General features: G+C 40.0%; 1 long non-coding RNA gene across 1 annotated transcript; it reads left to right on the top strand.

The window, feature by feature from the left end:
* The first annotated feature begins 6,366 nt into the window (after positions 1 to 6,366).
* Positions 6,367 to 8,818, top strand: LOC147893664 (uncharacterized). The gene is made up of 3 exons (XR_015542218.1): positions 6,367 to 6,451; positions 8,566 to 8,613; positions 8,741 to 8,818. It is a non-coding gene; the product is annotated as an uncharacterized LOC147893664 (long non-coding RNA).
* Positions 8,819 to 12,918: the final 4,100 nt, after the last annotated feature.

Here is a 12,918-nt window from a genome sequence, read left to right as displayed (position 1 = left end):
ATGTCATGCTGTCCCTTCTAATTCCAGGGAAACATAAAGTCAAAAACCCTGATGTTTATTTGGAGCCTTTGATTGATGAGCTAGAGATACTTTGGAGAGGTATCGAGGTGCATGATGTGAGCAAGCCTCCCTCGTCACGAGACTTCAACTGTAAAGCAGTCTTGATGTGGACGATGCATGACTTCCCAGGCTATGGCGAGTGTTCAGGTAAGCATTGCATTTTTTAATTATGAATAGGCAAAGGATGTGGCACCCTAAACCCACCTTTCACTCTTAATTGCATTTATTGTTCAGGTCTCACTACATCGGGTTACCATGCATGTCCTGTTTGTGGTCCTTCGCTAGTTGCCTCACAGGCAGACGCATTGAATAAGGTCATCTATGAGAATCACCATCGATTTCTCCCACCTGATCATCCTAGATATGTTGCCCCTTGGAATGAAGTCCTCCCACAATCACTCACCGCGGGAGATTGGATGAGAATTTGGGACAGTTCCACGACTCCTTCACCACTTAGCATGAGCCGGTAAGGGTTTGTAACTATTGGCTGGAAGTAAAGATTGGCTATATTGGTTGAAAGTAAAGATTGCACGCTAACACTTTATTTTGTTTAGATACTCCATCTTTTATCGTTTACCATATTGGTCCCACCTCAAGATCAATCACCTGCTTGATCCCATGCATATCTTCAAGAATGTGGCATCTACCATTTGGGAGCATTTGAATGGGACATGAGATTCAGCAGGCATAAGGGAGGATCTACGTACCACAGGGAGGATGCGTGAAGCTTGGCCTCAAGAGAGACCAAATGGGCATGTTTTTTTACCTCATGCACCGTGGATGTTATCAAAGCTAGAGATGGCGACGGTGAAGCGTGCTATTACTACAATTCGTACTCCCACTGGATGCATGAGGTGTTTGAAGGGAGCCTTTACAAAGAGCAAGAAAAGAGGTGTAGAGCAATTATATCGCTTGAAATCTCATGATTGGCACAAGATGCTCCAAGTAAGTATTTTATATGCATAATATCTTTTTCCTTTCAAATTTGTGAGTGAATAGCTATAAGCAACTAATCAACCACCTCCTCGCGGGTTCAGTTCATGCTACCTACTAGCATTTCACGTAGTGCATCGAAGGACATGAAAGATTGCATTTACAAGATGGGCGAGCTTGTGAGGTATGTGAGCTCAAAGCAAATAGATCCCAACACGCTTGAGAATGCTCGAGTTATGTCAGTGGAGGCGGTTTGTTTAGTGGAGGAGACATTTCCACGTTCTATTCTCACAAGCCAACTACATCTCATAGTGCATTTGGTGGATGAGATTGCTATATGCAGTACTATACATGCACGATGGTTGTTCTTCCTCGAGCGCTTCATGAAGACCTTGAAGGGCTTCGTGAGACAAAATGCAAGACCCGAAGGTAGCATGACTGAGGGTTGGTTGGTACAAGAGTCACTTGTATATATTTCTGAGTTTCTTGTTGATGTGGATAGCTCTCTCCCATGACTATGGAGAGTTGATGAAGACCTAAGGATGACCTCTATTGTGCCTCAAGGAAAAGGACACAGCAAAGTAATAGACACGGAGTTGCATAATAGTATCAACCTCTTTTGCGTGCTTAATAGTGATGTGATGAAAAGATGGGTGACAAGATACGAGGATGCAAAGGCAAGAAGACAAGAAGAAAGGGCCCTCTTTCGTACACACCACGGATCTCGTGTGCCATACCCTCAGCATCATACCCTCAGCATCTAAGAGCACTTCCAAAGGATATTCATGCGGATTAGCTACTTAATGAAATGGAGAAAGCAGAGAAAGACGAGGGGATGCATATCACAATGGAAGAATGGGAGTATGCTAGGGGATGCATGAGCAAGGTTGGTATATAGAATGTTATGCATAAGTTAGGAGCTTTTTATAATTTAGATTGCTTATTTAATTGATTTTTTCTTGGTGTAGTGCACTATGTTCAATGCTATATGGTGTGAGGGCAAGCATTTTCGAACACAATGGATTGATGATAAGAGAAACACACAAGATTGCGGCGTCATTGCTAGCTTTGAGGGATCCAATGGAGCCATGGATGATTATTGTGGCATAATCCAAGATATCATTATGCTTGACTTTCGATGCTTCTTTGTGTATGTTTTGGATGTAAAGTGGTTTAAGGACATGGTGGAAAGAGGCCCTAATGCAATAATCAAACGCCATGCAAGTGGCTTTGTAACTATTGACTCCACAAAGTTTTGGCAAAGTAGGAAGGACACACTAGTACTACCGCAACAATGTGAACAAGTACTGTGCACACATATAAAAATACTCGCTTTTAAATATTTGATGCAAGAAAAGTAACATGATTGTATTTGTGTTTGAATTAGGTTGTCTATCAACCAATGGTGGATAATAATAGATGGTGGCATGTCATACCTATTATGCCACGTTCCAAAGTGATGTATAGTACATTTACTAATATGGAGCATATGGAGGATGATCATGGCCATGGACATGATGATGATCGTGATACAAGAGAGGAGGATGATCATGAGATAGGAGATATAGATATTGAGGCAATTACCCGTGAGGGTAGTGGGTTGAATGTATTTGTAGATCTAAACACTTGTTTGGATTTTGAAGTAGATAGTTTGGCAAGGGTTGATCTCATTGAGGATGAGATTGAACCGTAGCCCCATAATTGACATTGGCAAAACTATTTTACATATTGTCTCATTCTCCTCATCTCACTTAATTCTTGTATATGTGGGCTTGCAAAAAATTATGTGCTTTGGTAATCATGGGCAATGTTTGGAAAGCAATGATGTACACCAAAATCTCACTTTCTGTATTCTCTGGTTTGCGTCTATTTACGCGTCTAAATGCGCGTCTGATTCTCAGTGTAAACGCGCAAATAAACGCGCAAATACACGTGCAAATAGACGTGCTAATAAACGGGATGTTAGACGAGCCCGTATTTTCTCAGGTCAGATGCGCACGTAGACACGGTGATTCACGTGCAAATAGACGAGCTTTTAGATGCGCATTTAGACGCGCTCGTAATTTCTCTACTAAAGCAACGCCTATAGACGCGCCTACTATTTTACGCGTCTACCAAGCGCATCTATAGTTGCTTTGTGTTGTTGTGGGCCTTTATTTTTCAATGCAAGGAATTCAATTGATGGATACACCCGAATTAAAATAAGGTTAAGGGGATAGCTTCATGCAAAGGGGGGATTTGAACTTCCAATATCCCTTACCCACTCACACGGTTTTTCCATTAGACTACATGAAGATGTTGTGAAAGATATATTATAAAAGGTTCTTTTTTTATTTCTTATTCACCTCTTTACACCCCATACCTTTCCCACCCCTTCTCTCCTCGCCTTTATGCTAATTAATACATTTTAAAATCTTCTCAATAGCGGGGCTTCTTTTATGATATCTCAAAATTATAATATATTTATTGGGTACTGAGAGTTAATACCTAAACGATAGAGATGGCATATAGTGACAACATGCAAATAGTTGGGATTGGCATATTTTTTGTCATGTCTTCACACCAAGTTTAAAGACGAATGTTTTTCTCTCACTTATAACTTCGAGTTAGTTAGCTTTTATGGGTAGCTATTTTGAATTCCAATCATCCAAGATGAAAATGAATGAACTTCTTTGCAATTGCAAGGAATATTTCTTGAAGTAAGGAAAAATTAACAAGGTCAAACCTCTTTACTTCTTAGGATTTATTGAGAATATCTATTGAATAATTTAAGAATTTTACTCGTGATTGGAAACACAATGCATTTTAGTCAAGCAACGACATCAAGGAATTTGTGCAACTCTAAACAACCAAGTTCTTGATTGAATGCATTACCTCCATGCGACCATTACAAAAATGGTGTGCCTTGCAACAACCCACAATTTCTCTGCAACATCACATGCCTTCTAATTGTGTCCAAATCCCTATGTCTTGCATGCACCCATAGGTCTACACCTCAATCCGTAATGCTTAACAACTGTGGAATTTCTAGGAATCCAAAATTTCTACTTCCTATGATGGTTTTTCCAATGGTACAAAGATCACGGCTGCCAAATTCATTACCTACGTTCCTTATTCAATGTGGAAGACTTGAAGCCTTCTGGGGTCTTGATGCCACTGAGGTAAACCTAAAGGATGGTGTATTTTAGCCTCAATCTCTCTTCAAGCTCAATGCATTTCTGGTAGATAATTTGCTCTTGTTACGCCTGCATTCTAAGCGTGTTGGCCTTGCATGCATCTGATAATAGTTGAACACTATGTTATGCAATCAATCTACTCCACAACCCAATAAGTTGATGAGATCAATCGTATATTTGTGAAGTTTCTAATAGGCTTCTAATAGAGCCATAAAACGTAAAGGCAAACCTAAAATGGAAACCTTTTCTCATCTTTTTAACTTCATCCTTTGTTTCAAACATCTTTGCATGAGCATGTCGCAGCCCTCACGCTCTTCCATTCCTTGATTTGAATAGGCACACGAATGCTATGTGTAAGGATCTACTATGCAAATATTTGAACATGAATTGTTAAGGCAGATCGTGAAGAATAAAGAGCAGCATTGGTGGAGTCAGAGAATATGTTCTTTACATCAACTCTGGATGCAACAATAGCAATAATAGCCTTGGAGGAATATGTTATTCTTGGAGATTTAGATAAGAAAGTTTATCGTTAGGGCCACTCTTCTAAATACATTGGTCAAGTGGAAATGGAGAACTTGAAAAGGGGACTCGATGTCAATCCATCCTTCCTATCCTTAAAAAATGTTGGATGCATATGCAATGCGTTGGAAGAAGATGATTGTCGCACCTATGGAACGATGAGTCCAATAGAGCAAGAGTAGAGAAGATGATGGCAATGGCACTTATCAAATGATCATATCCATATTATTAGAACTATTCCTAATCAAAAGTGTTTCTTCGAGTTGTTGAACATAGAAAAGAGATGGAGATCTTGAAACAGGGGGCTTATCATCTGTTTTATATTTAAAAAGGTCTGGAAGCTCCCAACATGCAACATGAACATTTATGTAGATTATGTCATGGGACATTTTGGAATGCTATTGTTGGCATTTTTGTTTTGCAATGAGTAGGCATGCATTTTCTTGAATTCTAGATGCCTTTCTCTTTGTTTCTCTCTTTGGCCTTTGCACCTTGATGGAGCCTGTATGATATGATTTTTTAATTACATTGATCTCTAATCTCGATGCACATCATTGGACTTTGTTTTTTGATCTTCTTGGAATCCATTTGTACTATTGGGCTTGGTCTCTTACTTTTTCTATTTGAAGTTCCATTAGCAATTCATTCTATATTCTTAGACTCGTATATTTTTTTGTTACATGATCGCTTTCCTGGGAGTGGTTTCAAAGTTAATGGGATTTTTAAGAAAGCAAATTTGAAAGGTTACCTCCTTTAAAATAAATCTTGTTGCTTGACTAAAAAATGTCTCATGGCTTGAATATGCTATGCAAAAAAAATGTGCACAAAGGCATGCCATCATGAAAGTTCTCTGGAGAGTGTGTATCTTAGGTGTGAAGAATGATACTTTTTTATTTCTTCCTTCATTTCTTTCTTCTCTGATCTCAAATGCTTGTTTTGGATAGTTTGCTCATCTATCTTTACTGGCTCTTTGATGAGATTTTTCATCTAGTTCTTTTTTTTTTAAATTTATTAGTTTGTTAATTTTAGGTTCCAACATCACGTCCATCCACAAAAGCACGATCTCATGTAGTCCACAATAAAGTAAGTCTTCCCCCCAAGTGTCATGCCAAGGATAGAACTCACCTATTGCTCAAAAAAGAATAGCTTAAGCTCTTGCATTTGGTCCCTTCAAGTCATTAGCGATGTACTCCACAAGCTTCAACCAACATAGAACCCCCATAGTCATAAGCAATTTGGAGGCCTTCTTAGATGTGCAATTGACATCAACTTTCTATGTCGGTTGGGCCATATGGGAGACTAGCTTCCACAAAGATTTTAAACATGAAGCAACTAGAAACTGGACGTAGTCAATGGCATCGAGGACCAAGGTGGTTGAGTCAAAGTGCATTGGTTCAAGAAGGGTATAGACCCCAGCTAAAATTGGGTTAAGGAGGAGCTTGGATGGATTAGATGGGGGGGTGATTATTCTCCACCAATTATATGAAACCTAATCTAATCCTCTTTCTCCTAGAGGCTGACTCCAGGAGACTTCTCCCTCTAGCCCTCAGCTCCAAACCCCCTTGCCTTCGATTCCCTAAGTCTTAAGTCAGGGATTAGAGATCAAGATCTAAAATCTTTTGCGGGCTCAAGTACAACTTCTTCTCTTGTTGTTGTAATTTCGTTTTGGTTTTTGCAGAGTTAAGGATGCGAAATTTGAGCTTGTATGTGCTATGATTTCACAACAGGAGTAGAGCTCATGCATGTTCCTTCTGGCCCCTGTAAGCATGTTGTAGCTTTCAATGATTCTCACGCTATGAATTTTGTTCTCTGGTTAGAGTAAACAGATACCCAGTCCAGGTTTTGGATTTTGAGATTGTATGAACGTTTTACTGGTGAAGAATTTCTATTCGTGATGTCCTTTGGCTATTGTTGGGTGCTGCAACTATTGTAAATCAGTGATAAGAGCATTTCATGCACGAAAGTATAGTACTAGTAGAGGCAACTGCTTTGCGAATAGTTGCTGGGAGCTATTGCAAATAGGAAAGGAGGATGTTGGTGGGAGCTGTTTGTGCACATCACTTTTGGTTGTTTTGGTTGGTGCAGCAGCAGTCTATAGCTATCGTTGTGATAAAATCTGCGTCCATTAGATACCTTGGAGACATTTATGTGCATAAAATATATGTACAGACTCATTAATAGACAATGAACTAGCCAGATAGAGAAACGACCAAAATAATATATTTCCGTCCAAAATTATGGACACAATACAAAAGAGATAGATTCAGAGTCCCACCAATGGTGTGGTCCTCTAATCTTACCACAAGGTACTTCTGTCATTTGCTGGCTATCTCTAGACTCAAGCCGCCCATGTGCTCCACCTCGAGCTTCTATAGACTTTCCATCCAGAATGATCCTCTCCACCTTGCTGTCTGGAAACTAGCCTAGGTGGGCTGCCACTTGGGCTGCCACTCAAGCTCAGTTAGCAACTCCTTCAGGGTCACCTTCACCTCCTGTGGATAGGCCCAACACTTGCCTTCTTGCTGCTCCTGTCTACTATTAGAGGACTACTCTAGAGAATATGATGATCACAACAACTTGCTGCCCTAGAAGACAGCCGACCAGCCTCTAGGGAACTTAGTCTGTAGCACACCTTCCACTCTCCTTCACCCCTTGTGTGAGGCCCAAGGGAGTGGCTTCTGGCTGCTCCTGTGTGCTCCTGAACTTGCTTGATAGTTGGATGTTGAATGAGTGTTGGAGGACCTCCTTTTATAGGGCACAAGGCCTGCCCCAAAAAACCGACCAACAGCCTGAATCTGACCGATCCAAACAGGCCGACCAGGCTACTATAAAATTGCCCTAAAAGGCCTCACTTAACCAGGGCCACTGGCCCACAAAACTAGGGCTTTGGCCCTCACTTCAAGGCCTAATGCCCTCCTATATATGCAAGGTCCAACCCCCTTTTGCCCTGCCATTTCTAGGCATGGTAGGTTGGTTGGAATCAGCCCTACCAGCCCTACACCTGGTTGACCAAGCTGCTAGTAACCCCTGCCATATTGTGCTTCTGCCAGACCCTTCTTCAGCATCGTATAGCCCCATACATCCTATTGAGTCATCACGCTTTTCATGGGGATCTGTTGCAGGCCGTACGCCTGCCATGAAGCACCCCAATTTTCTGAGGCCTAAATACTTCAAATCTTAACTTTCTAGATCTAATAAATTTGGTAAGGCAGTTTCCAATAAATAAAGTACAATAGTATCCATTTCTACTGATGTAAGCAGAAACCAATATCGAGTATTGTTTGTCTATTTTGAGAATCCTCATCCTCAGTGTCCGATGTAGAAGTCTTAAAATGTCCAAGCCACGGTCTTTATGCAGCCCTCAACCTGAGACTGTCTTACATTTGGCAATCCATTGGAGCAGCAGGAAGGTGTGATTGCGGGGAAGGTGTGTTTGCAGGGAACCACTACGAAGGCTACAGAAAGTCTAGTAGATCAACACAGGCTGAAGTGTTTTGAAGTTCCCAGTAGGAGGTAGGAGAACATACTCAAAAATCTCTTGCAAAATGCCTTCACAACCTAGATAGCAGGTACTGTTATTTGCTGGCTATCTCTAGACTCAAGCCACCCGCGTGCTCCGCCTCAAGCTTCTGTAGAATTTCCATCCAGAACGATCCTCTCCACCTTGCTATCTGGAAACCAGCCTAGGTGGGCTGCCAATTTAGACACTGTGTTGCGAATAAGCGGGGAGGCATTGAAAACCCCGAGAGGCTCCATAAAAATTTGATAGGGTCTGTGATGCAGCTGAAAAGAACCCATGAGATTTGAAAGCTCACCGGTAGGATGGTTAGCGCCCGAAGGAGCTGACGAGGGAACTTGGAAAGAAATTTTTCAGGAAGAGCTTATGATGGAGGGAAGCTGAATTCTGGAGAGCTCTCTTGAGGTAGCGTGCCACCCTCTCTCTCTCTCTCTCTCTCTCTCTCTCTCTCTCTCTCTCTCTCTCTCTCTCACTCTCACTCTCACTCTCACTACTCTCAATCTCACTTGCACTCTCTATGCATGTATTCCAGCACATTGAGCAATAGCAGCAGATGAGGGAGGACTGCTACAAGAAGGGCTGGAGGACGTGAAAGAAGGAGAAAGCTTTGCTAAATTCGGATGGTCGTTGGGTGGAACAAGATCTTATGGAATTGCGATAGCGAGTCAGAGAATTAGAGGGTTTATCTCGATGCTATGAGCCTATGGAAGAGTAATATGAGGAGAGTTGTGAGGACATATCGACCCGTAGCAGCTGAATTCCACCTTGATCTTCCAAGAATTACTTCACCAACCCCTCCAACTGGTTTGGATCCCTGCATCCTACGTTTCCAGCAAGCGTTCGCTGGTGATTAATTGCACTTGCTCAGCTCCACCTTTCCAACCGTAGCTTCCTCTCTATCAGATGTTCCCCCTCCTCAGCGAATGTATTTAGCATTGTGGAGAGATCTAGGTTTGAATCTTGAGCGATTGATTTAGTTTAGTAGCGTGGATAGAAAATGCTTCCTTTGTTTTTCTCTTGTGTGGCAGATTTAGGAGAAAATGGCAAAGTACATGTAGGAGTACAGGATGCTCGATAACCTCCCTGCATTTTACAAAGAAGCAATGAGAAATTTGCAAGCAACATGCCAGTGCAATAAGCGTGGAGTAGGAGTGGAGGTGGCGCAACAGCAAGGTGAGAACAAACCACTAGCAGGCATATTGAAGAGCATAGGAGAAGGACCCCAGGGGAGCACTTGAAATACGAGCTGAACTCAAACCTGTTTTAGCTGTAGATTGAATCCTGATGCGAAAGAGATTGACCAGCAATCGCCTCGGAGCTTGGTTATAGTCATTAAAGGCATGCTTCCTGAATGGAGAAGAAGAGAGTTTTTCTCGACTGGTACAATTAATGACACACTCCAAAAAATGGAGATTGCAAACAACGCCATGCATAGCCCCATGGCTCAACTGCCAAAGCTCTTAGAGGAGACACTCGCTTCTTTGGAACACAGGGCCCATCCGCTTACGACAGAAAACTTGACTTCTGTGCTACTATAGCATGAGATTCTGATAGAGGTAAGCACTCAATAACGAAGTGGATTTTGATAGATCAACAAAAAAGTAGATTTGTAAAGAGAGATTTGTGTTTTGGAAATGTAGCTTACTAATAGCTACTATTTACTTGATGGTTGTTATAACAAGAATTCGGTTTTGGATAAGTACATCTTTGTTTCTCAGTATAACCTCTAGTAGTGAGTTTCTCTTGAGTTTCTATGAGGCAAGGTAGTAGTTCTCACTGATAATGACAAGATTTTGTTTCTCATGTTGGTCATTTCTCAATGGGAATTTGAGTTGCAAGCTAGTGGAGGTGGGCAAGATTAACCTTTTACTTGGGAAAGTCAGGAATTCCCTAGGAAGAAATGTATTGGAAAGGGTTACTCCTATCATGTTGCTTAGCATGGACAAAGTGTGATTAGCATGATTTTCATTGTTGTTCATATTGTTCATGGGAAAAATGTGCAGGGAGTGATATTTAAGGTGGATTACATGGTCTTCAAGGTTGATCATCCTTATGTTTGTGCAGGCCCTCGAGGATAAACTTTTTTTGGCTTTGTGATAGTTAGCAGTCCAAAATTGAAATTACAATCGAGGTGAAGATATGATAGCTTTGCTTTCTCTGGTCAACTTACCACCCTTTGGCATATTCTCCCTCTCAACATTGCTATCAATCGATTGATTAGTTTCTTTTTTTTGGGGTTTTATTTCGTTACATTTGACATAGTGTCGTATTTTGGCATAATATGTCAATATGCTAGCTTTTTTGTTCAAGTGATACTATGTGACTATTGGATATGAACGTAGTGTTTTGTATTTGGCCTTTTGGTATAATACGTTGATCTTTTTCGTAAAATAATTGATGCACTTTTTGGACCACACATTTGTGTATGGTAGTTATCTCTCCTCACTGAGTCGTATTACTCAATTTTAGCTGTTGTTAAGTAAGTAAGTCCGCATGTCGACATTTTGTCATAATACTCGACTTTCAATGTCATTATAAGGGCTCCTCCTCCTTGTTTCCAAATTATCTCGACATTGAGTCGTATCATTCGCTTGTATGTGTTGTTCATCAATCTTAGAAGGATAATAAGATTTAACAATTTGGTTGTTTATTGGCCTTTCAACACTGTTTCTTGGGCATATAATTTACAGAATAACTAGGCTTCGACACTAGGTTGTTCATTTGGCTATTTCTTGGGCATATAATTTACATAATAACTAGGCTTCAATACTAGGTTGTTCATTTGGCTCTAGTTGTTGTTGTAGCTTATGTCACATAATAATTATTTAGACTTCGACTCTTGGTCATTTATTTTGCTTTCAGTGTCATTGTAGGTTGTCATAAAATATGATAGTTTGGGCTTTGACACTTGGTCATTTATTTGACTTCTTGAGTTGTTGTACTTATCATTGCTAAATTCTATTATTGAGGCTTTGACGCTCAGTCGTGTATTAGACATTCCGTGTCATTGAAATTTCAGATAAAATGGTCGAATGTGTTCGCTTTTTAAAAATGCCCATCCAGTATGATTAGGGTGTGTGTGTTTATGGTTTGTACATGTAAATCATACACACATACTAAATTAATTGTGTTAAGATAAAAACATGAGGTTTTTAAATTGTTATCGATATATTGTCATTACACGTATTATTCTAGACTTAGTTCTATGATGATCTTGCAAGGGATCATATATATATATATATATAGAGAGAGAGAGAGAGAGAGAAAGTATTGTCTTCTTTATAGGTGCTATATCTAGGTCTAAATGGTTTCCTATGTTCTTATGATTCCTTAACATATTATGAATTTGCAAGGCCTTCAAAAAATGGATTTCATGGATATATTTTCCTTCTACCCGTAGGAACCATCGGTCCTTGAAATTTTCCTATGTATAAGGCTTACAAGAAGTTCTCATGTTCAATACATGATTTTAAGGTCAAAAGCTTGGTAAAGGTGTGATTTAATTATGACGATGCATAGCTACGTTTGTGTCCTCCAAGATCAGATTTGTTCACGGTTCTCAATGAGCACTCAAAGTCTAATTCTCACATTAAGTCACTCACAAAAGAGGAAAGTTAGAAGGTAGTATTCATAGGCTTGCTAGGGAGTCCTCAAAAGGATAAGGAGCATGATTCAAAGCAAAGATATCTTAGCATCTTTTTGGTTTCAACAAAAACTAGAAGCCTAAGTGTGAGTGCTTTCTCTCTTGATTAAAATACGAAAAGCCTAAATGCAAGTGCTTTCTCTCTTGATTCAAGCCATATTAGAGAAAATGAAAGATATTTTACAAATTTTAGCTCTGTTGTGTTGGGGTATTCGGTGCCATGAGGTCAAAATAGTTAACAAGTATGTTAACATAAAGCCTTTCTTCGATGATCAATGTGGTGGTAAGTATTGGTTTATAGAGTGTAATGTTAAGGCGATGTTCTATTATAAAGGAATTGACATGTATCTAGATGGATGTTTTTGTCACAAAAGTTGCATATGCATTTCACAAGTTGTGCAACTATTTGAGGACTTCACATGCCACCATTGCAAGGGGATAGTTAACTTGTTGACTTTAGAATGAGGTTGTATAGAGAAGAGAAGGTTGAAAAGAATAGAGAAAATAGGAACACCGTTTGTGGAAGAAGACACAAAAAGTGTGCTTAGCAATGTAACTCTTTCTGCAAAAAAGCAAGTAATAGACATTTCTAAGCAACCATGGTGGGGAAAGTCTCACGTTGCTATTCTTTCAGTAAGAGTTTGGAAAATAAGAGAAGCTAGTATAAAGTCTCTTAATTGCAAGGATGTAAAAAGATTTTGCAACGCTATAATTGAAGTCCATAGATTAGATAAGTTTGGTGGTAAGGTTGCCTTTATGGGACTTTCTACAAGATGTTGCTATACACATAGTTAGGTCTGACGCAGGTGTAGGACAAAGATATAATGTGAACACAAAGGCAATATTTGAGGTTGCAAGGATGTGGGGAGGGACAAGGTTACATGATTTATTGAGTTTCAACCTCAATGGATATTATTTATCAACAACAGAGCAAGGGCAAAGAATTGCCACACTTACATGCTTATATTTTTTATGCAATTTTTGAAATTTATGAAAAGGAGAAACAAAAGCATGGGATCAGGTCAAAGATTTTGTTCAACTTAATGGAAAATGAAACCACTATAAAG

This window comes from Dipteris shenzhenensis, chromosome 15 (assembly GCF_047967505.1).
Source record: "Dipteris shenzhenensis isolate YYH24624 ecotype China chromosome 15, Dip_SZ_1.0, whole genome shotgun sequence".
NCBI classification, from domain to species: domain Eukaryota; kingdom Viridiplantae; phylum Streptophyta; class Polypodiopsida; order Gleicheniales; family Dipteridaceae; genus Dipteris; species Dipteris shenzhenensis.
Note: the sequence above shows the minus strand (reverse complement) of the source record. Positions and strands in the feature narration are given on the sequence as shown.